Source organism: Rhamphochromis sp. 'chilingali' (genome assembly GCF_963969265.1).
Source record: "Rhamphochromis sp. 'chilingali' genome assembly, chromosome: 2".
Lineage (NCBI taxonomy): Eukaryota > Metazoa > Chordata > Actinopteri > Cichliformes > Cichlidae > Rhamphochromis > Rhamphochromis sp. 'chilingali'.
In genome coordinates, this window is record NC_137930.1 from 53,789,516 (window position 1) to 53,812,773 (window position 23,258).

General features: G+C 40.3%; 1 protein-coding gene across 12 annotated transcripts in view; it reads right to left on the reverse strand.

Annotated features, from left to right (window-relative positions):
* The window catches only part of plekha5 (pleckstrin homology domain containing, family A member 5), an 87,454-nt gene that overhangs the window by 49,206 nt on the left and 14,990 nt on the right, over nucleotides 1–23,258 (reverse strand). Inside the window, exon 1 of one of the 12 annotated variants that reach the window (XM_080875770.1) lies at nucleotides 1,471–1,906. The exons of the other annotated variants lie outside the window; for them this stretch is intronic. The gene's annotated coding sequence lies outside the window, so the exon portion shown is untranslated. Of the gene's footprint in view, nucleotides 1–1,470; nucleotides 1,907–23,258 lie in introns of those variants that run through there. 12 annotated transcript variants of the gene reach the window in all.

Genomic DNA, 23,258 nt, shown 5'->3' on the forward strand with positions numbered 1-23,258 from the left:
CTCACACGCAAAGTGAATGAATACTAACTACAGAATGGCTATTATTCTCCTTATTATTCTCGATTTGACAAGTATCTCATCCTTATTGTGATACGCCACTATGTTCCACGTCTGTATGCCAACATCCAATTAATGCTCTCCACTCTAACTTTATCCCATAATCACTTAAACCCCACTGAGTCCTGACCACACTAGTCCCCCCACAGATATACCATTTATATGTTGTTCAATTGTAGGGGACAAATACAGAGAAACTCAATCTCCAGTCTAAATGCAATCAAATCCAAAAACTACCTTTACAGATGATGCTTGAGTATGATCCGCAGCTCATACATGAATGTAGAAATAAGGAAAACAGCGAACAGCATGAATAAAAACACATCTGATAAGGATAGGAGGAAAAGGCTCAACTACTTAATTGTTTGGTTATTCCAAGAAATTCTGGCATAAACCACAAAATCCAAATTAAAAAATAAAATCCAGTCTGTCGCAACGTAGAGCTTAGCAGTTTATTAAAAGAGTGCATGGTCTTGGTCACTGCTGGAAAGACTGTAATTGTGGCTCTACTGACTGTGATGGACAGATAAAAGGTTTTAAAGATCACAGAACCACTGCGCAGATCAGTATTGTAAGGAATTTAAAAAAAAAACTAATACAACAAAACAGAGCCATGAGGGTGAGAACTGCCAGGCTTGAGGACTGCTTGCAGTTAAGTGATGGAAAAATCTGAAAAAGTGAGATGGAAATGCTTCTTCAATAGCTGCAAAGAGTGGTTTAAAACTTGCACCATGAAACCATGATAATACACTCGGAAAAGCATGAAACTCGATTTGCATCAACAGCATTCAAAAACTAAAACGCAGAATGAGAAAGTCTCAGATTTTATTTAAGTATTTCCCCTGATGTGGCTTACTTAAACTGCTGTCTCCATCAAAACTCCTGTTATCACATTTGACCACCAGTAAAACATTTTAAAAAAGAATAACATATTTGAATTCAACTGCTTTGATCCAAAGTAGAGTAGGAAGGAAGCGTTTCTCACACCAAGCTTGAACCATTGCACTTAACCATAAGGATGATCTATTACATGTATTTAACAAAAACACGAGAAATAGATCAAAGATACCACATAAGGGGTCATAAGCACCACAGCATGTGTGCCATTACACAAACAAGAACCCCAACTAAGATAAAATGCGGTATTATGGAGAACGGTAGTGTCCAGCATAAAGCCATGTAAAGAACAAAACGCTGACTGGGAGCCTGCTCGGAGCTGATTAGAGCTGCAATACAGTACAAGGCAATCACGGGGGCTGCATCTCAATAGCCTTTTGCTAGCATCAGCCATCAGCGTCAATACATTTCACATCCCGAATATCCCAAATCACTACCGCCTTACTTCACAGTAAATCCCGTTCAGTGCAAGTGGCACGCAGTACAGCCTGAGGTCTGCTTGTCTTTTTTACTTACAAAGAAACGCTTCCATGAATGTCCAGGCGGCTTCAAATCGCAGTGAAGTCAAGCAGGCGAGAAAACGAGCAGGTAAAACAAAAAAGAAAAACAACATCAACAAACACCGTCTTATCCAGATGTGAACGTTGCAAAAAACGACGTGAACAGTTTGTCAGTGAAGAACAAGCGTGCGTCGTGGAGTGCGCTTTCCCCGTCCGCGGCTGCTCTGCTCTCACACACGGCTCAGTGTGGACTGCTGACTGCCGCGTGCGCCCTGTAGTAGGGACACAGTGAAACACGAGAGGCGATGATGTCACGGTCCGGGTTTAAAGAAAGGAAGGTAGCCGGTGGCGTTCTCGCTTTTTTTTAATATATAGAAAAGCACAGCGGTACAAACCCGCCAATACCACGCTGGCACAGCCTGACTCACGCAGGCTGAAAGACTTGAAGGGCTCCCGTGTGGTGAAGGCGAAATTAAAAAAACAAACGGAAGACTGGTGGACTTTTCTCCACAGTAGCCACGCAAGATTTATTCTTGAAACGCAGTTTGCAAATTTCCCAAACTCCTCCGCTCATATGGGATGGGATGGGGTGGGGGGTAATATAACTGCATGGAAAAATACGGGGAGCCCAGTAACAGCTGGACACATTTATAACTGAACCACATCTGAGATGGAAACATACACCATCCCTCCGATGTTTATTTAGGAATGCATCCAGGCAGGTCAATAATGTGAATATCAATGAGTCTGAGCGCTGTAGCTCCTGGGTGAGCCGAGCTGTGTTATTTCTGGCATTTACTGCCTTAAATATGAGTGTGGGTAGGTGCGCCTCCTTCAGCTCATTCTTCAACAAGTCCTGACAAAGGGCCGTGTTGAAAGTGAACTCAGCCTCATCCTGAAAATATTCTTTGGATCATAGCGATAAAAGTTGCTGTGAACATGTGGAAAACATTGAAGCCATTGTGTAAGCACGCTTAAAACATTTAACTAGTTTTTCTTAGCTCTGGTTTTTGATTCCTTTGCATCCCAGTTACTGGAACTGTACTATCTCTGGTTGAGGCTTGTTAGTTTCAATAGGACAGAGCAAGAGAAAGAAGTGAATATCAAGTAGATTCAGCAGGGAGCCCGCAGCTATTGAGGACATGAAAGCACGGACAATGACCCCAGCCTCTACCAAGAAGCCAAACAGCTCTTCCACTCATCAACCTGCTGGGTGCAGTGAATGGTGCAGGAAGACACCCAGGGACAGTCAATGCACTCTTAGCGGCTGCTTTTCTCTCCCTTTTGCCTCTGTTTAATAATACTTCAACACTCCTTAAGGAGTATACTGTATCTCTCAAAGAGACAGATAAAAAAAATGCCTTCAAATACTGAATGTATTTTTTATAGGCAGAAAATGCAGTAAAGCGGAATTACACATTATAACGCCATCTGTAATACGTGAACTACCTTGACCAGCTACATAAATAATGCATCGAGCTTCCATTACAAAGAGAGCAGTAAAGGGGGTGTATTCACTCCTTCAGCCATCCTTGGTCCTCCAGGGAGAGCCTCCATGTTGGCGCTCAGAGCTAGGGGATATGGCCACCACCTGGGGCACAGAACAGACACCATACCCCAAGAGAAAGCAGAGGGAGATGGGAATAATGAGTATTTGGCACATATATGATAAGATATTTAGTGACCCAATCCCAGGAAGATGAATCCATGGCGAATGAAGATCTTGTGCTCCAACGCCCACAAAAAAAAAAGTGTCAGAGGGGAAAGTCAAAGCAAGCTGTTCAGCCATCTGTGTATGTGCTGTGTGGCGAACATGGTGGTTTTATCCAGGATGACTACATCAGTGTTTGCTTTCAGTGCCCAAATCAAACAGCAAACAGCAGTCTATTAATCTACACAAAAGTCTGTCCACTGCCAAGGTCTTCACTTTGTTACATAAAAGTGTGACAGGGTGGTTACAGACGACAGCGCATCCACACATTTGATTCTCACAAGAACCAAGCTCTGTTTAACAAGTTTTATCAAAGTACTCCCTTGGAAAAAAAAATGTTTCTATCTGCTCACTCGTTGTAAAGCTTGATTTATAGTCTTGTGTTGAATCCTATGCTGTAGTGGGAGAGAGAAACTGAGATAATCATGTTGCACTGTGAGCCAAAACACTGAACAAAAGTTACTCTTACTGTAGGAAACAGAGAAGACTTCAGAATCGATTTAGTCTATAGTCTATCTAGAGCTATGAAAACAAATAAAAACAGCTTATGTGCTTGGAATAATACTAGCTATTGCATTAGCTGTGCACCAGTCTGCTTTGCTGAGATGTGTACTGTGAGCTCTATGAATCATGCTTAATTCCATTTAAGGGCATCTATGAGAATAAAAAGAAAATGTAGCCCTTGCAACCACCAGGTCTGTCTCAGTTACCCCAAGGCACAGATCTGCAGGATGTTTTCAAAATCATACATGTCACAACTTCAGTAGCTCAGATTTGTGTGCCTGGCGGCTTAAAAAAAATGAAACCAGTCCCGATCAACCCAGCCACTGATCTTTTGTTACAATTGCAACTGCATGCTATTTGTTGTCATTTTTTTCATTTTTTATAAATTAGGAAGCGTGAAGTTAAACCTCACAGCAGAAAAACCCCAGAGAGGTTTCAGTGGGAGTGAGAGTCCTAAAAACTGTTCCAAGAATTAGTTTAAGTGGTGGTATAGCCAAACCAAGGTTATACAGTCTGTTTCATCCCAAACCAAAACTCAGCTACACTTAATTTTATGGCAGTGCACCATTAAGCTTTATGAGCGAAAGGCTAACACAGTGGGGCAAGCTCAGATCTGTTGATGTTATCACAGCAGAATTATTTAACTTCACCCCTCCTGTCTGGCTGTCCAAGCTGAAAGCCTTTAAAGAAACAATGCACCTTCTGTGGAAGCAGATACAGAGGCTGTGAACAATAGCAACATCTGTGCAACATAATGCAACTTGAACAACAAACCTGTAATACACCAACTTTAAAAAGGATCCTTTGGAATTGCACCTTATCAGGCAGGTGATGAGTTATGTGTTAATGGTTTTCTGTTTTTGACTTATAATGAAGAGAGAACCCCTCTGGACCTTTATTATTTAAAAAAGTTAAAGGTTTCATAGTGTGCATGACATGCTATGTTAAGAGTATAGTAAGTCTTTTTTGAGGTTGCTTAACTTGGATTGGATAATAGAAAAATTCCATTGTATTTATGTAGTGCCAAATCATAACAACAGTTGCCTTGTGGAAGTTTATATTGTAAGGTGAAGACGCTACAGAGAAAAAGCCCCAAAAACAACCCACCACTTTGAGCAACAATTTGGCAACAACAGGGAGTAAAAACCCTTCTTAACAGGAAGAAACATCCAGCAGAACCAGGCTTGGTCAGGTGTCACAGCTTGATTGCATTGTCACGTCATATGAGAGTTTACGGTCCAACAATTTTAAATCCACTTCAAAGAAGTCTCAGTAATCCTGGCTAACAGCAGCTAACAGACGCTAACAGCAGCAAAAAAACGTAACTTCTTAAAAACAGAAAAGTCTCATTGACGTGTATCTCACTCCTTTCATAAAGGTTTAGAGTCTCTTCCAGAGTAATAGATGTTAACATTTGGCATATTGACAGCTGAGGTAAACAGTGGACTGACTGCCCACACTCACCACAGATGAACAGTGGCCAGAGTTGTTTGTCCTACAGCGGCCATTCTAGCTAGGATTATGCACTTGAATTGGAAGGGTTAAGAAAACAGAATTCATTTGACAGAAATCTGCAATGTACTGACATCTAGTGGTGAGATTTTACACAGTGTAACTTTAAAGTAAATTTTGGGTACCATTAGGAGCTGACTGTGCTTTATTCTGTTCTAAAAGCATAATAATAATACTTAGTCTAATAACATGTGGTTAATGTGCATTACAGGACCTTTGGAGCCACATAGTAACCTAACAAAGAAGCTAAAAAGTAAAAAGAAATTTAAAAAACTTCTATACATTGGACTGATTATTAGTGGGCAACAGAGTGCTTCTCTTCAGGTGTAGCTGGAACTAGAAGTTTCATCTCGTTCTCGGCTGACAGATCTCAGGGAGAAGCTTTCAGACTCATTAACTGCCCACTCAGAGTCAGTGAGAGACAGGAAGGGAGAGGAAATCGCTAAGTGTTCACACTGTTTATCCACTCTCAAAGGAGCCTCTGCTACCTGCCCACTCGCTCTCGTCTTTGGCTCTTTCCTCTTCCACCTACACTCCCAAGCTCTCTCCTTTGTCGCCAAGGTGCAGATTATTACCTGCCAGTGTTCTGAAATGCTGCACGTACAATGGCTGCAACTAGCAGTAGCCTGAGGTTCTACTGTGAAGAAGCCACACAGAATCAAAGCGGCACGTTTTCCAGCACTCTGCGGGGGCCTCTGTTCCTACTGTGTGACAGCGAATAAAATACTGCATGCATAAACAGTTCAATTCCCAGCTTGTCCCCAGGGAGCCGGTGAGAAGACGGGCTGATATGGCCACCCTCTTGGTGTGCCAGTGTGTGAGAATGGGGGTGTCTCCCGCTCCAGTAATTAGCTGAGTGTGTCAGATGGAGCTGAAAAACATTTCACTCCTGTGTGCCTGAGTGAGCGCATCCAGACACACAAGACCAAGATAAAGTTACTCTAATAACATCAGTGAATTACATTTTTTTTTATTCAATAAAGGAATCGGTGAACACTGAACTTGACTGATTAGCACTGATTAAACCAAGGGATCTGAGTCAAAGGACATGAATTTGGGAAGTGTAATCTGGAATGAAAAACTATGCATCTTTCAGTGCATTCAAAGGACTTCTTACTAATTTGCGATAAGGCATGGTATGCTGCCCGAGGAGATACAAGCCACCACTGATGCTATCCAATACAATACAAGAAGAGCAGCAAAAGAGAGAGAGACTACCAGAGCTGTTTCTATCTTTGTGTAGGAGACATGGTTGACAGGAACTGAGAAATCCCTCAACAACATAGGGTCTTATCATCTGCCTGGGTTACAACAACGAAAGCATTTACATCTGATGCAAACAAGAAAGCATTTCTGAGGAACCAAACTGACTGCAGTCATTGTGTTTTCACTGAATGAAAACAGTCAACTTGTACGATGTTTTTACATAATTTGTTTTTGGTGTATTGAACTTGTGTAAAGATCTTGCACTTAGCATTTTGAACCACAATGGTTTTCTTTGTTAGCGGATACAATGAAATAAAGATTAGTTTAAATCAACACACACACACACACACACACAAAAACAACAAAAACAACATGGCTACTTTTACAGAGGCAAACAAGTAACTCAGTCAATAACAAGTCAAACTCACAGTCTGGCAGGAAGTCTGGGAGAAGTGAATGGCAGTGTAGAATCCTACTGACTGTAAAAGCTGGCTAGAAATCCCTGTCCCAATGACATGTTCAATCTGCAGCACATATTGTAATCGGAGGAACGGGTTATGTTAATGTTCATGTTCATAGACCAAGATGCTAAAGTCACAAACACCAAGGGATGGAATGAAATTTATGTCAGCAGGGCAGTGAACCTGCAGTATTTCTTAACCACAATGTGGGCATTGTGAGTGACATCACAGGTAAGCATGTGAACAGAGGGGGTCGGACTGACTCACTTCACTGCTCAGGCTTATTGTGAGCATTAGCAGTACTGACAGTCACACATTCCAAAGTTTACTAGTCAAAATACCAACAGTGATGCACTCTTGCAAAGAGGCCTCACCCAGCCCTTGTTGCAATCGCGTCTACATGCTGACCAGGCTCGACTTTCTTTTTTTCCCCCATTAAATGTAGAGTACCAGCAAAAAGTGCAGGTGCTGCCAATGCCTATCGTTAAAGAAATATGTACTGATGCTTTACATCCATCATCAAACAACTGTCAGCATCAGCCTGTCAACTTTTGTTTACACCAGCGAGGCAACCAAACACAGAGGTAATTATTTGGACATGAATAATTTATAGTTCAACACTCAAAGTAAACTTTAAAACCTTTAGGTAAGCAGAGCATCAATCCACTGGGCTTCAGTTGTGCAGAATGATGAGCCAAGTGTATTATACTGTATGTACCCCTAGAAAATAAGTTGCTTAGATTTAGCAATATACAGTCAATATTTTTTCCAGAAAAAATATACTTGCTGGTTCTGCATAATTAATACAAAGAGGACGTTTGTGCCTTTATTAAAAAGTAATACATAGCACTACCTCTTATTTGGCACTTAGATCTTTAAATCCTACTTTATATTACTTTGCCTGAGATCACACAGAAATGTCCCAGTTTCGTGTAATTTGAAGGTAATCTGAAAGACTTGTAAAAATGTTTAAGAAGAAGAAAGTGAAGAAATGGTGCGAACTATTTGACGTAAAAGATGAAAGTTTGCATCCTGGAATTTTATCCATCCAACTGAAGCACACTCAGGTAGACTGAATCGCCTCAGCAGAGGCTTGTTAACGTAATAAAATATGGCTGTACAACCAAGTCTACACACTATATTGCCTACAGGCTGCAATTGTGATAGTGGTTAAAATAACATCAGTTTAAGAGTCACAAATCAAACCACAGTGGTTGAAAACACAACGGTTGTGTTTCCCCATTCACAGTTCTTAAATGGTTTAATAATGGAGTTTCAGAGCATAACAAAAATAGAGGATTTCGATTACATAAATTACATAAATATCAAGTAATCAGCTGAAAAAGTTGTCAAATTGCCTACCAGACACTAGAGCACAAAAGCCTATACATAATAAGAAATAGTGGGCACACTTTCTGTGAGCAAATGCTGGTATTACAGTATAATATTAAGCATCAGAAGTCAGGTCTTATTCTTGCTGAGTTTCCTAAATCGACACACAAGTTGCACACAGTTCATCACTGCGAGCCTAATGAACACATTAACTCTTGTCTTTGAGCATAATAAGCCTGTCAGGAGAAGATAATGCAAGCTGAGAAACTGATTTGTTAAAGCCAGTAATGACAACCTCTTCCACATGCACAAGGAGCCCCTGTAACCAACCACAAAACTGATGATTATACAACAATGGAGAGCCACAGTGCAGCATGAAAAATACTGTGGCTCACTCTATCAGCTTATTTCCTTCCTGAGATTATTATTTTAGTTACAGATTGATCACAGAGAACGGATGCCGGATCAGCTTTGCCACACGAATGCCCACCAAACACTACAGCAAGTGAGCCGAGTCAAATTTTACGCTGTGAATGCAATCAGCTCTGCTGCATCAAGCTTGAGGCAATATATGTCTGCATGTAGTACGTTGTCAGTTTTATTTAAGATTTATATGTGTATAAAAACATGAATGTGATCTCCTTTTCAAACATCCATTGCTTTATTTTCTCTGATTTCTACACAACGTTCATTTATTGCAGCCTGAGGGACAATCTACTGACTCCAAAGGCCAATCTTTCTCTCATAAGTGCTTCTCCATTGTTCACAACAAAAGATCTGAATGAAACACCACAGTTCAGGGACTACAACACCAGCTGAAATACTCCCCAATAAAACTTGTATGACACTCAACTGAAGACTAAGCTAACTGTCTGAAGCTATATAAACAGGAACAAAAGACTGAAATGGTAAAATGTGTCTTTTGACTTGTTTAGAGAAAACCTTAGAATAGCTTCTGATAGACTTCGTGTTATCTGCATGGGTCGCTCAGGCTCTTTGAGATGTTATTCTGCTTTGGTTTCACTGAATACAACCTATCCCACTACGTCTTTAATTCTGCCTTATCTATAAATAAAAGAGAGCTACAACTACTAGATAATTAAAGACTATAGATATTTAATTCATTAGGCATTTCAAAGCCCAAATATTACATCATTTCAGCATCCCTAATATGATAATTTGCTGACTACTTTGCCTTTTGAGTTAGTAATAGATTATCTTCACATTTGAAACTGGAGAACTAATAACTAATTTAAAGACTTCAAGGCCAAAAAGACTCAAAAGACTCAGTAGAAATGCCAGTGACAGTAAAGCTTACCATAGCCAAAACCCTCGAATAAAGCATTGGCATATCATTTTTAATTCATGTGTTGTCTCCTTCTTTGTCTGAATCAACAAGCCTGTGCTGTGACAGACAGAAAGAGAGGGAAATGTCTAAAACAAGGTTTCGATCCACTACGTCGCCCTCAGCAGTGCTGAGCATGCTCAGTAAGGCTGCCAGGGGGGCAGGCTCCTGCTTTGGCCTACTTCTGATAAAACCAATAATGTCATGGAAAGTTTCTTTGCACTGTGTGTGTGTGTGCGTGTGTCTGACAGACAATGAGTGACAGAGAGGAGAGTGTGTGGCCTCAATAAATGGGTAAAAATCCAATTTAATCAGCCAAAGCAACAAGCAAAAAAAATACCACCCCTGACGGGGATTATTGGTCTGTCCATCATCCAGAATTTTAACAGGCAAAGACTGCAGTTAAAGGACAAAGCACAACTTAAATTGCAGCTGAAGGAAAACAACTTTCATTCTAGAGCAACAGAAAGATTTAAAGAACGGCAGCCTTTAGCCGACAATGTAATGAAACGCCATACAGGATCTGTTCAGCTCTACTTCCTCTGGTCCCCAAGCAAGGATAGCAGCTAGCGTGAGCAGAGACATGGCGCGGCAGTGCCGCTCTCACTTTGGTGCAGCTGATTATAGAAAAGCTGACCAATGCAAGTGGGTCAGCCGCAAGAGTGACATACCAAGATACCCAAGAGACAGCAAGAAAGCAAGAGAGATGGCAGAAGTTCATGTGAGGTTAAAACTTCAGAAGCTTTCCATGTTGAAAATTAGAAGGAGGCAGACTTCAGGAGTAAACAGTGTTTGTTTACACCTCAAAGAGTCAGTAATCATGGACAATATTTACTAAAATATGAGTGGCACCTTAAAATTACATGTATATTTGTTTATTAGAATCACGTTTTCTAAGCTCTTTTTTGCTTTTTCTTCTTTTATTTTCTTTTTTTAAACAAGGTGAGCTCTGTGGCAACAAAAATAAGAACACTCATCGTATGCTGTGGATTGTCAAATATTATCAGCTTCAGGCTGAAGCAACGCAAACAGCAGATGACTAAACAAACATTGTGGAAAGCACATACTCGGTCTCTTGCCTGCAGTTTCAGTGCCTAAAAAAACCCCCCAGCATATAAAGTTACTGAATCTGCTGTACAGACTAATTTTTGAAGGCCTATTTGTTTCCTCTGTTGTGCATTTACTGAATTATGTATAACATGTATTAGATAAAGCAAGTAGACTGCAAAAGCAAAAGAACCCCCCCCAAAAAACTTAATATAAGACAGGAGCTGTGAACAGACATAAACCCCAATAGATATACAGACTTCAGTGCAGCACCAAACAATTCAGTCATGGACACTCGATCCAAGGAGAAATGGATTGGTCACAGCTTCGAAACTTCAACCTGACTGCTGTCTCTTCAGCAGGCCTAATCTGAGCCAGCAGATAAACAGAGTACACAGAGAGGCAGCGGTGATCTTGAAAAACAAAAACAAGCTGACCCAGAACATCACCGCTCCACAGTCAGAGGTCATCATATGTACTTAATTTTTAAGTCAACACATCCCGCTGTGTTATTAATATGCGTAGAGGCATTTTGACGCAGTTTCCATAATGGTATCTGAGATATTCAGTATATCTGTGGAAGCACCAAAATAGACCAGAAACACAAAAAAAGCTCAGGTAATATTTATTTTAATGTAACATGAAAATGTTAAAATAAATCCGAAATAATCTTATTTTAAGTTTTTGTTTTCAGTGCATTAGCTTGTTTGTTTTTATAGTGTAAAAATGGTCAGCTTCAGTCTAGTTTTCATTAGCTTCACTGTTAGTTTCAGTCTTTTTAAAGATCACAATAAAGAGGGTGTTTATCAAGGGCAGGACTTATGAAGTTCAGATTAGATATTACAACACAAGCATATGAGATTTTGAAGGCAGCTGACTCACAGTGATGTAGACATACCACATCTGAGTAAACAGGCTAGTTGTGTTGACATATTTGACCACACTGACAAAGTCTAAAACTAAGGACATTACTCTATTGTTTTCATTTATTTTAGTTGGTTTTGTAAGAACAGAAAGCTTTCATTTATTTTATTTTTTTCAGTTAAGGACATTGTTCAACAACTACAATGTTAACTACATTAACAAAAAGTCAGTCAAGCTCCAGGAAAGACCCTACAATAATACAAATTTAAACAATCAAATGACCCCTGATGAGCAAGCACTTGGCAATAGTGGGAAGGAAAAACTCCCTTTAAACAGGAAGAAACCTCCAGTAGTACTGGGTTCAGGAAGTGGCAGACATCTGCCACAACCGGTTGGGGTTGAGGGGAGGTTTATATACTGTAGAATAGAGTGAGAGATTAATAATATCTAATGACTGGATGCATAGTGGTGTAGAAACACACAGTAAGTGAAAAAGGTGAAGGTGAGGAAGAAACACTCAAGGGATCATGGGAAACCCAAGCAGCCTAGGCCTATTGCAGTGTAACTAAGAGAGGATGCAGGATCACCAGATCCAGCACTCACTATATGCTTTGTCAAAAAGGAAAGTTTTAAGCCTAATCTTAAAAGTACAGCTGGTGTCTGTCTCCTAAATCCAAACTGGTTCCACAGAAGAGGGACCTGGAAGCTGAAGGCACTGCCTCCCATTCTACTTTTAAATGCCCTAGGAACCACAAGTAAGGCAGCAGTCTGAGAGTGAAGTCCTCTATTGCAGTGGTATGGTATTATGAGGTCTTAAAGATAAGATGGAGCCTGATTATTCAAGACCTTGTATGTAAGGAGAAGGATTTTAAATTACATCCTTGATTTAACGGGGAGAGAAACCAATATGGGAGAGATATGGGTTCTCTTTTTTTAGTCCCCGTCAGTATTCTTGCAGCAGCATTTTGGATGAACTGAAAGTGACAACAAGTGCACTTGAAAGGCACCAAGACAACCCCCAAAAGGGAATGTTTTTACAGGTGGTGGTCACAGACCATTGCTCTTTCCTTATCCCACCTGACTGATTTTTCTCTAGTTTTGCTTTTTTGCTAGTGCCACTACAGTACCACCACCAGCACATTCAGGTTGCTCAGGTAGTCCAGCTTCCTCAAGGATGACATATCCTTGCATACTGCCACAACTAATTTTGCTGTCTTGTTCAGCAGACTCTGAAGAGAATGGAGGAGATACCATGAGATGGCTCATTAGACAGGAAGAGTGGGACAGGACAGTAGAAGGTCATCAGCCCAGCAGCAGGACCAGTATCTGCTCTTTTGTACCAGGAGAAACAGGAAGAGCAGGAGGAGCAATGCCAGAGCCATGCAGAATCACAAGCAGGCTACTCACAGCCATGTTTCTGACCAAAATGTGAGACACAGACTTTATGAAAATGGCTGGCGTCTTTTAGTGGAAACTGTGTTCACAGCCCAGCAGAGAACACTGGCATTTAACAGACTACACCAGAACCATTTCTGAAAGGAGCAGATACCAGTCCTGCTGCTGGTCTGACGCCCTTTGACTGCCCTGTCCAGCACTCCCTCTGCAATGTTGTGCCAAAGCAGGTAAAACGCATTCAGAATTGTTCCTGCTTCCTCACTGGACAGATTGAACTTTGTGTTACACTATGATCAAAAAGTGGCAGTGTAATATGTTCTTCACACTTAGCTTTAGTTTTAAGATTAGTTCAGGTCAGCACAATAACCTTAAATTAATAACTCCAAGTAACACTAAGTGTAATTTATGTATATATGACTTTTTTTGGTGGAATGCATAAATAAATTCCCAAAGATGGTCAATTTCAGCAACCAGTAATGCTGTTGCAGTAGCTCAGTATGTTACATAATTTAAGGGTTATCATGTAAAAAGGGTAAATAATCATCATAAGAAAAAAATGGCCATTATGAGAAAATCAACAAGCCAAATTCCTCACTTCCATAACCAGCCGAATCACATCAGCTGTGCTAACACAATCAGTTAGAGACTTAATATGATAAGCTTGCATTAGGTAACATGACATGCCTTTAGAGCAAGAGCGATTGTTAAAAGGCTTTTATATGCTTACAGAAATTAACAGGTATTTATAGCCTTATGATCAACTTACACTGCATTAGATGAAAACAAATGTTCCCTTTTTAAAACGTTTTCAAGGTAAACCCAAGCTTTAGAATACGGCTTGTAAGATCTATAGGTCTTATGATTTAGTCATGAAAGCTGCATCTTCGCAGTTTTCTCGTGCAACCTATTTATAAGGATTAGATATAAATTATAAATATTAAAGTAAACAGAAAGCATAAAACTTTACTTCTTTTACTTCATGAATGAATCATGAGGTTTATGAGAGTACAGCACAGACATGCACGGTTGGCAGGAAGGGGAAAAATCTTTCCATTTATTTTCCATGCAGGAAATAAGCATTGCAACAACAACAAGAAAAAGGTGAAATAAAAATGCGGGGTCATAAGAGCAAGCCAAACAAACGGCATACTCGCTGAGGCTTCTTACGTCCTGATTTGACCCTCTATTATAGCATCCTGTTAATCCATATTTGAAATGGAGCCAATCAATGCCACTCTAAAACAAGGGCTGGGAGTGTGCAGAGGAAGGCACAGCTGACAAATTGAGGACAGCTCTCTGTGCTGAGCAGTCAACTGAGTTAGTGACTCAGTCTAATGGCACTTCATGCATCTTTCGCCCTGTCACCTTCCCTCATAGTCGTCATTCATATCAACACAGTATGTCTCCACAGCGTGAAAGACATTTGTAAAGCTTTAAGTCTGGAGGATATCATCAATATGGCTGTATTAAGTATTTTCCATATTTTTCAGCTCTTTTATAAACAAGCCCTTAAAGCCAAGGAGCCAAATCTCAGTCTGTTTTACAAGGTGTGTCTCCTCTTAGGTCCCCTGGTGCTATTTCTGTAGGTGCAGCTGCATTTCTCAAATGCGCCTCTGAGAAAAAGGACAACAAGCTATTCTTGTTGACTTTCAAATCTTGTTTCTTTGCAGCTTTGCACGCCTACAAGCAAGCGGTCAGATCCAGCGTATTTATGATAACTGTGAAAGGACAATATTGTTTCATTATCAACACGCTCCGCGAGAGCCTGTTTTAAATTTAACGGGCCGCACCTCCTTCCTGGTTGTAGCCCTCCCACCGACAGCTGCATATGTCAGGTGTAGAGTTGTAAGGGGTCACAAGGCAATTCATCAACGTCCCGACAGCCACATAGATTACGGGAAGGGAGGGAACGACTCGGAGAGGCGGGAGCGGATGGGGAGTGAAATGGAGTAAATCGAGTGAATGGTTCAGTGTAGCTGGCTGAACTAGAAAAACATTGTAAGAAAAAAAGTGCATATGTCACCCAATTCCCTGTTCAGGAGGTGAAACTACAAAGACCTACAAAAAAGGATTGAGGACAAAGTGTTTTTGGCGGCTCCTCTAAAAACTGAGTTAGCAGCTGTGTGAGAGGCAGACAGCAGTTAAAACAGCAGGGAGGAATGTTCCAAGTTAGACACCACACTCAACTGTAAGCACCTCAAGGTAAAACACACAGTCATCCTCCTACTCTCAGCAGAGCAGAGCTTTTTAGTTTTTAAGTGAAACATCTTCCTAAGTGCCACTTACATGGATTGGTGATGCAAGAAGCGCACAAAAAGACAACCAAGGTGGGAGAGAAAACAAAAGCAAAGAACAACAACAACAAAAAAAATCTGTTGCAAACCAACAGTAGGAAGTGCTGTGAGTCATCCTACACACACACACACACACACACACACACACACACACACACACACACACACACACACACACACACACACACTCACAACACAAGCATGCACACACACACACACACACACACACACACACACACAACACAAGCATGCACAAAAAACTTAATTAATCTGCACACACATTCTAACAGAGGCATGTTTTTATATATATAATGAAGAAAAGTTTAAGGCAATAATAACAACTACATTGAAGCAGTGACCACAGGGCTGCTAGATGTTAAGATCCAACACTGCCTCCCAATGGCAAAAACAAAATGTTACACATCATTTCCAAAAAAAACAAAAAACAAAAAACAAACAAAAACAAAACCAGACCCGGGCAATTTGAATCAAGTCAGAATAAATACATCAAAAAGCTGAAGCAACCTGCTTCAAGAACCTTTAAGGCATAAATTATTAATGCCTACCAAAGCTGTGCAATTACATCACCAAATAAAAGTAAGCTACCTGCAGGGCACCAATATTCACAAGGGGTCTTCTCAGCAGGTAGCTCCACATGTTTGATTTAGCTTTTTTCTTTTTCTTTTTCTTCCCCCTGGCGTAACCACCAAAGTCTGTGTCTCCTCCAGAGATCGAACAGGGGATCTTACACTCGTCAGGTGAATGATGAGACATAAACTACAATACAGGCCTCTGATGTTATGAACCTGTTCTCTACATTTGTGCTAGATCTCCATCCCTCTCCTCCCTTCAGGTTGTATAGGAGGGGTGTACATTGTACCAGAGGAGGTGGGGGCTCTGTGATTGATTCACTCAAAGAGACTGCAGCTTCTGGATTGCACCACTGGATGACAGCAGATCTTTTGTTTTTAAACCCCAGCTCACATCCACCTCACTTTGCAAGCAGTGCACTAAAAATATAAGCAAACCTACAAGCACGTAGCAGGAGTGAGAAGCCCTTTGTTGAATAGCTTCTTTCCCTTTTTTGGAGCTTAGGTTAGCAACTTGTCATTTGTTTAGAGCACTGCTCAGCTCTGAAGCTAACAAAGAGGCACTCTAAACATCGATTCGCACTGTTCAATAAGCCTTTCTTTGGAGTGGAAATGTGGGGGATTCACACAGCATGTTATGTCTAGGTTTCCCCTAGAGCATTTAAAGAATTAAAAAAACCCACTGAGATAAAACACCTAATTTTAAACACAACTGGAACTAAAGTCTATTTTAATTCAAACTGACAATCTGACTAAGATCTCTCACTTTCTCTGCAGTTGCAGTTCCGGCCTTATTTCAGCTACTATGATGCCCTCTGCTGGATAAAATATCCAATTACACCATTAGTGAGCACAATTATAACATGCAGGCTGACATCTGGTCCTAATCTCAATGCTAATTTGTCACTTTCAGCAGCACAGCGCGCTACCCCTGCAGCTGGAATGGGATACACAATAAAATCAGTCTCTGAAGAAGAGCAAAGGGATGCATGCGGGTGTAAACAATAAACGGCACATGGTAGGAGGCCAGGATGATCCCAGTAAATCTATTCAAATTCATCAAAGAGATCACAATGAAGGCGATTTATGAGCACAGCTGCTTAACTGTTAAGACTCATCCGTGTTTGGAGGAGAAGCCTTACAAATAGATGGAGACAAATCCGAAGCACAAACGAGCCTTTTTTCCCTCTCCTTTTTGTAAACCACATCTTCCCTGCAGTAAAACCCAACACTGCTGTATTTCAGTGTACTTTTAGTAACAAGATTCAATGCTATCACAAATCCAGAAAAATGCTGAGTTCATCCAGTATTTCATGGTTATTTTTGGCAAAGACAAAAAATATATATGACAGCAGGACAAAGCATACTGACCTAATGAGAAACGACATTATACTGTGCAGAAATGCAACGCTAATGTCACAAAACGTACTATAAAAAATGCTACTGTTTATTCAAACAAAAGCAAAGTGTATATAGACAAAATCCACCAGGGATTCTGAGTTTTACTTTCAAAAGTTTTATTTTGCTTTTTAAAAAAAAAATAAAAAATCAAACTTTATGGATTTTCTATTCCCACAGAGGCACAGATATTATTTAGATCAAAGAATAGACAAATGTTTAAACTCAATCAGACAATGTCAGAAACTAAACCTTGATCAAAGGAACAGCCCCCATTTAATTTTTTAAAATAACTTCAGTCAAATAATGAAACCTCAAAATAATTTAGATCAAAGAGCCTTTCATCTCTCTACCCCCCACACACGTGTAGATGTGCAGCTCGTTCTGCTAATGGCTGTGCTGGAGGAAAATAAAACAAGCACATGTTACTGAGACAATCAGGAGTGCACGCTCTTGAAGCCCCTGAGTAGTCAAAAAACTGCTTTCATGAGCTCCGCCCTATTAGGATCATCAATTAATTCTCTTATTTATCTCCATTCCATTCCAGAAAAAACCAGCAGGTTTTTTCCGAGCTGCTTGTAGGGGATCCCTGGGTGCCAGCAGGCCAGTTTTAACATTACACCCTCTCCACTGAGTCATAAGTCATCTATCAGTCATCTGTTAACAACCGAAAGTAAAGCTGGAGGCATTATCTTTTCCACATGCCTAAATCACTTCAAATTGCTCAATACAGAGGGAATCAGCTGTGCTGCTCCAGGGTCCAGCGGGGGGTCACTGAACTCCACCTGTCATCATGACAAATGATGCAAGCTTCTATTTTTTGACTGCTTGCCTCTCTGGCATTATGTCTGACCAGAGGTGAAGATCAGTACAAATGCTTTGTTTTAAATCAACCACACTGAACTGCTGCCCTCTCTCTCTCATCCACAATAAAACAGTAAGTCGCATACAAACTACAGACCGGTTAAACCACCATAGAAAGTGTCAGACCTTATTCTGACCACACCTCAGCAGCAGGAATAAAACATGTTGGCCTCAGGTGGGGCTTAACATGTGGCATCAGAAACAGAGACAGTGAACATGTGACCAGGCTGAAAGCATGTAAAGACCACATGACTTGAAGCTCCTAGGGTTTCTCCTTTTCTAAATCCCTGACAATCTACCAGGTCTTGCACCATTTCGTTCCTTTACAATAAAATATTTCCAGCAGAGATAATACGTTGGATATTTCTCATTGAGGCAATCATACATTCACAAATAGGTAGTTAAATCCATTTGGGAATAGTGGTGATTTTCCAATATATTTGCTGAGCCTCGTTGCCAATTACCGGCATGATAGCAATACAATGGCATTAATCAATGTCAATTGCAGATGCTATCTGTTGTGTCACATCGATTTTCTGCTCGTTTAGTGTTCGGTGACAGTGTAATAAAGAACTGAATGACTTCTACACAACTATTTTTAATATAGAAAATTTAATATAGAAAAAAGCAACAAAAAAAGAAAGAAGAAAAAAAACATATCAATATCAGCAATCAGGGTATCAGGCAAATTGTTGTTTTAAACACTACAAGACTATTTTTAAACCGCATTTTCATATTTTCTTAGTAGGGACTACATATAACAAATGGTGAAATCTGTTGATGTTCTGAAAGGGAAAAAATGTCAGCTGATATATTAGATTTTTAAAAACGATCAAATATCAGTATCCATCTTAAAAATTTTATGTCAGGGTTAAAAAGCAAACAAACAAACAAAAAAACCCCCACACACATCAAAAGTATACTTAAACCTGTCATATTACTGACTTAAAGTCATATCAACATAGTTGATAGGACTACTAATAGGAATGAAAACACCACACACCTAGATCTAGACAACCACGAATAAAAAATGCATCTAACAGTGAGACATGGTAACATCTGTCTGAGAAGTGTCCATTAGTTTACAGTGCGTAAGCCTCACGGTGACGAGACTGTGACAGAGAGCTGATAAGTTCTCCAGACAGAACCTAAAATTGTTCCCGATAGACCATGATTCATTTCCCCAGGAGAGTTATAAACAAGCCTAACTATAAACCAAGGTGGTAATCAAGATCTGATTCAAGGGAAGAGGAATTCACATATGCTCACAGACATCAGAAAACCATTACACAGCCAAGTACCAAATCTACAGTCTAAGGCACCTTGAAACACTTTCTATGTAAAACAAAACAGAACATGTCCTACACACAAGCCTTCATCGACTCAGCTGCAGTGAAACGTTATGCAGTACCTGTTAGGTTCTGTTAAAAGAACAATGGAAACTAGAGAAATCTGGACTAATGGGTCTACCATGAGCACGACATGACTAATCAGTCGATCAGCAAAGCACTCACAGTACTAAAATGTTTGAATTAGCACATCCATGTGATTTCATATCTCCCACACAGTTACCTCCCATATCACAAGAGTAAATTGCACTTTTGATATAGGTGAGAACTATTAAAGAATATATGAAAATCATCGAATTATTGTTTCTGCTGACTGGTCTTTTTAGCTGCTACTATTCATGGTTTTTCTATCCATTAACAATCCATCAAAGAGCATAAACACGAACGATTGTGTAAAGTAAAATATCCCTTTTGGGTGCTATTCTTTTTTTTCATGTCAAGTTAACTAAGGTTCACATGTACAGGCTCTTTCATTGATGCCAATTCCCAAAAGCTAAATGCACCAAGGTTTCTTCTGTCAGTTTTTAAAATTGTCTGCTGTGTTGCAATGATGCGTGGGAGTATAAGAGAGAAAAGCTGGCCTAATTCACACATACCTCTCTTATCCTTCCTTGCAGAAGGCTCTATCGATATCTCATTAGCTGAATGCTTCTGCTAGCATCGCCGACAGCATAGCCAACAAGGTTATGGATCATTATTGGTCCCTGGCTTTTACATAAAGATCAGTTGATGCTTCAAAAACAAAGACAGAGCGTGCAGGAGTTAAAGTCCTGTGCTTTTAGGGTGATGGAAGCTTGAACCAATATGTGTGGACAGCACTAAAGTGCCTACAGCCAGGTTTGACATAAACAGGGACCACAAGAATCACGCTGAACCAAGAGACACAAATATCAGTTTCTGGGTCTCATCTAACCCAGAAACCCCAAATAAGGGCCCTTTCCCCTCAAATAAAAAAATGCTGAGAAAGTCAAATAGTGTCGATAGCGTTATTATCTAAAACAGCGGTCTCCAACCTTTTTTGCACCACGGACTGGTTTGTGCCCGACAATATTTTCACGGACCGGCCTTTAAGGTGTCGCGGATAAATACAACAAAATAAAACTAGTACCGGTACCGAAAAAAAGAAGATTAATTCATAACACACGTGAAAAGACCCAGGAAAACCGAGTTAACGATAAAAACGATAACAAAATAACGCTGAAAACCGATAAAAACCCTGAAAACCATACATTTCACACCTGAGCCTCAACTCTCGCGGCCCGGTACCAAACGACTCACAGACCGGTACCGGTCCGAGGCCCGGGGGTTGGGGACCTCTGATCTAAAAGTCTAAAACTTCTTCTGCAAGATTGGCCACAAAACAGCATCAGCTAAATCACAGTGATTGCACACCGTGAAATGCATACAATAAGCACACATACACATAAAATGAAGCATGAAATACAGAGCCATCAGGATTATGACCATTAGTACTGAGTGGATATCGCACGTTTGGTCAGACGAAAGTCACAAGCCAGTATAGGCCGCTTTGAAGTCATTTAAAATTGCTTAAATTAAATGAAACCAGCTTTCCAAGATTCAGTTCATTTACCAGCTGATTCAACCAGAAAGATATTCAGATGTGTTCAGTCTTATTGCCACAGATGTATCAACTCAAGCACCTGGTTATGCAGTCTACACAGAATGGGTCGCTCTAAAGAGCTCACTGAATTCAATAATGCTACGGCAATATGATGCCCTTCCTGCAACAAGTCAGTTTGTGAAATTTCTTCCCTCCCATTCAACTGTAAGTGGTTTTACTGCAAAATGGAAGCATTTAGGAACCACAGTAACTCAGCCACAAAGCGGCAGACCACATAAAGTTACAGAGCGGGGTCTCCAAGCGTTGATGCGTTTAGTGTGTAAATAAGAGAATTAATTGATGATCCTAGTGTGCGTTTAGTCCCTGATGCTTGGCTGACTCAACATCTGCAGAGCTCCAAAGCTCATGTTGCATTAACATCAGCACAAAAACTGTGCGCTGAGCTTCATGGCATGGGTTTCCGCAGCCAAGCAGGTGTAATGTGTAGGTGAACCAGTACTTTTGTCCAGCTATTGCATCACACCAGCTGAGAGAAAGCACACCATCCAATCAGATCATACAATGTGCAATTTACAAAAGCAGTTGTGGTAAACAGCTGTCTCCATGAAAAACATAAATCACCCTCTGATTCAGAGCCACTTTGGGTATCACTGAAGCTCATAACTGTGAGCAACACAAACAGAATTTCAGTTGTATGACTCTTTGTAGTTTACTAAAATGCTGCTTTGGAGTCACAGCAGACTGTTTCTCTGTTATTATGGAAAGACGCTTTGACATTCAGTCAAAGACATTTTAAAACACTGTTGTACTAACAATCCAAATGTGGAAGTTTCAAACCCAACGAGGCACCAGGAGTGCTCAAAAGAAAGCCCTAGCCGCTAGCTAATTTAGGCACAAAGTGTCCACTGTTGTAAACAGGTATGTTTTAACCCAAACCAAATAGGTTTTAGTGCCTAAACTAGCTAACAAGTGGAAAGTGTAAAAAGAAAGAAAAAGGCTCAGCATGAAGCTAAACCAGGGTCTCCTGGCTGTTAACCCCAGGAATTATTCTACCAGCAGCTCTCCAACCTCCTAATGAAGCCTCTCTGTTAAATGTGCCCATTGGTTGTCAGAGGCCAATATAACCATTTCCAGAGCTTTAGAGCACAAAGAATCCCACCCAGCTACATAACAGAGAGATGCAGGAGGCACCTGATCAGGCAACATTACTATCATACTAGTCTTTAACTAGTAAACTGTGAAAATGATATGACTTAGGTAAATACATTACTGAGTTGGATGAATGTAACCACAATCAAGTCTTAGCCAACACAATGCTTCTGCTTCAAAGAAATGTCTTTGAAGCATTGTGCTGGCTAAGTTTCTAAATCTGAATAAACATGAATTTTTTGAACATTGCCATTTTGAGTGTGGGTAGGGGTGAAGCCAATTTTAAGCTTGGCAGTGAGCCATCTTCAACTGTGCTTTAGTTCTTGGCAAAGAGCTAACTTCTTGTGTACACATTTGCGCCGTCACACCGAATGACTAATGAGCCTCCCTCCTCCATAAATAAGCAATGAAAACAAACGGGACGAGTGGCAACTCTAACAGCTTGCAGTCCACTTACAGCTAGTTCTAAATCATTACACGAAAACCTGCTATAGATGTGGAGGGAGGTTTTGGATTTTTCAGACATTTATCAAACACTTCACCGCTCAGAACTCATTAAGTCTGACTTGGACCAAAAATACAAAGTTGCTCGAGAGTTAGACACGAAGCTTAAGGCACAGACTGTCGATAAGGAAACATGATGTCTCATTTTTTATTCTGACTGTTAAGACTGGTAGGATGGAAAACAGCAAACTGAGATTCATTGCTGGTGTATCATGTCAAATCAAATTTTAACTAGCAGGCAAAATATAGTTTGTTTTGTTTTTTTACACCATGAAAGCATTTACTCAACCAGCAACTAACCTGAAAAACCAGTTTGCATGCAAATCTGTATGCTGTCTATCAGGGCTCTGAATTCCTATCAATGATAAAAGTAAAGTAATCTGCACATATACAAGCTCACTCACTCATACTGTATATGCTCACTGTACTCTAAGGTAAAACTAACTCACACAGCTGAGAAACGGTCAAATTTGTAACTGTTAATCACTTGAAAATATGTTAAGTTTTCACCAATCAGCTAACCCTAGCAGCTCTAATCATCACACTCTGCACTCTCAGCATGCGTCAACATGTGCACAGTGCACATTATGTGAGGTGACAAAATCTACCTTGTGGTGGCACTAACTGTATAATCAGAATGATATCATAGCCCATCTATTCACCATTCTGACATTTACGCAGGTTAAATTTCCCATCC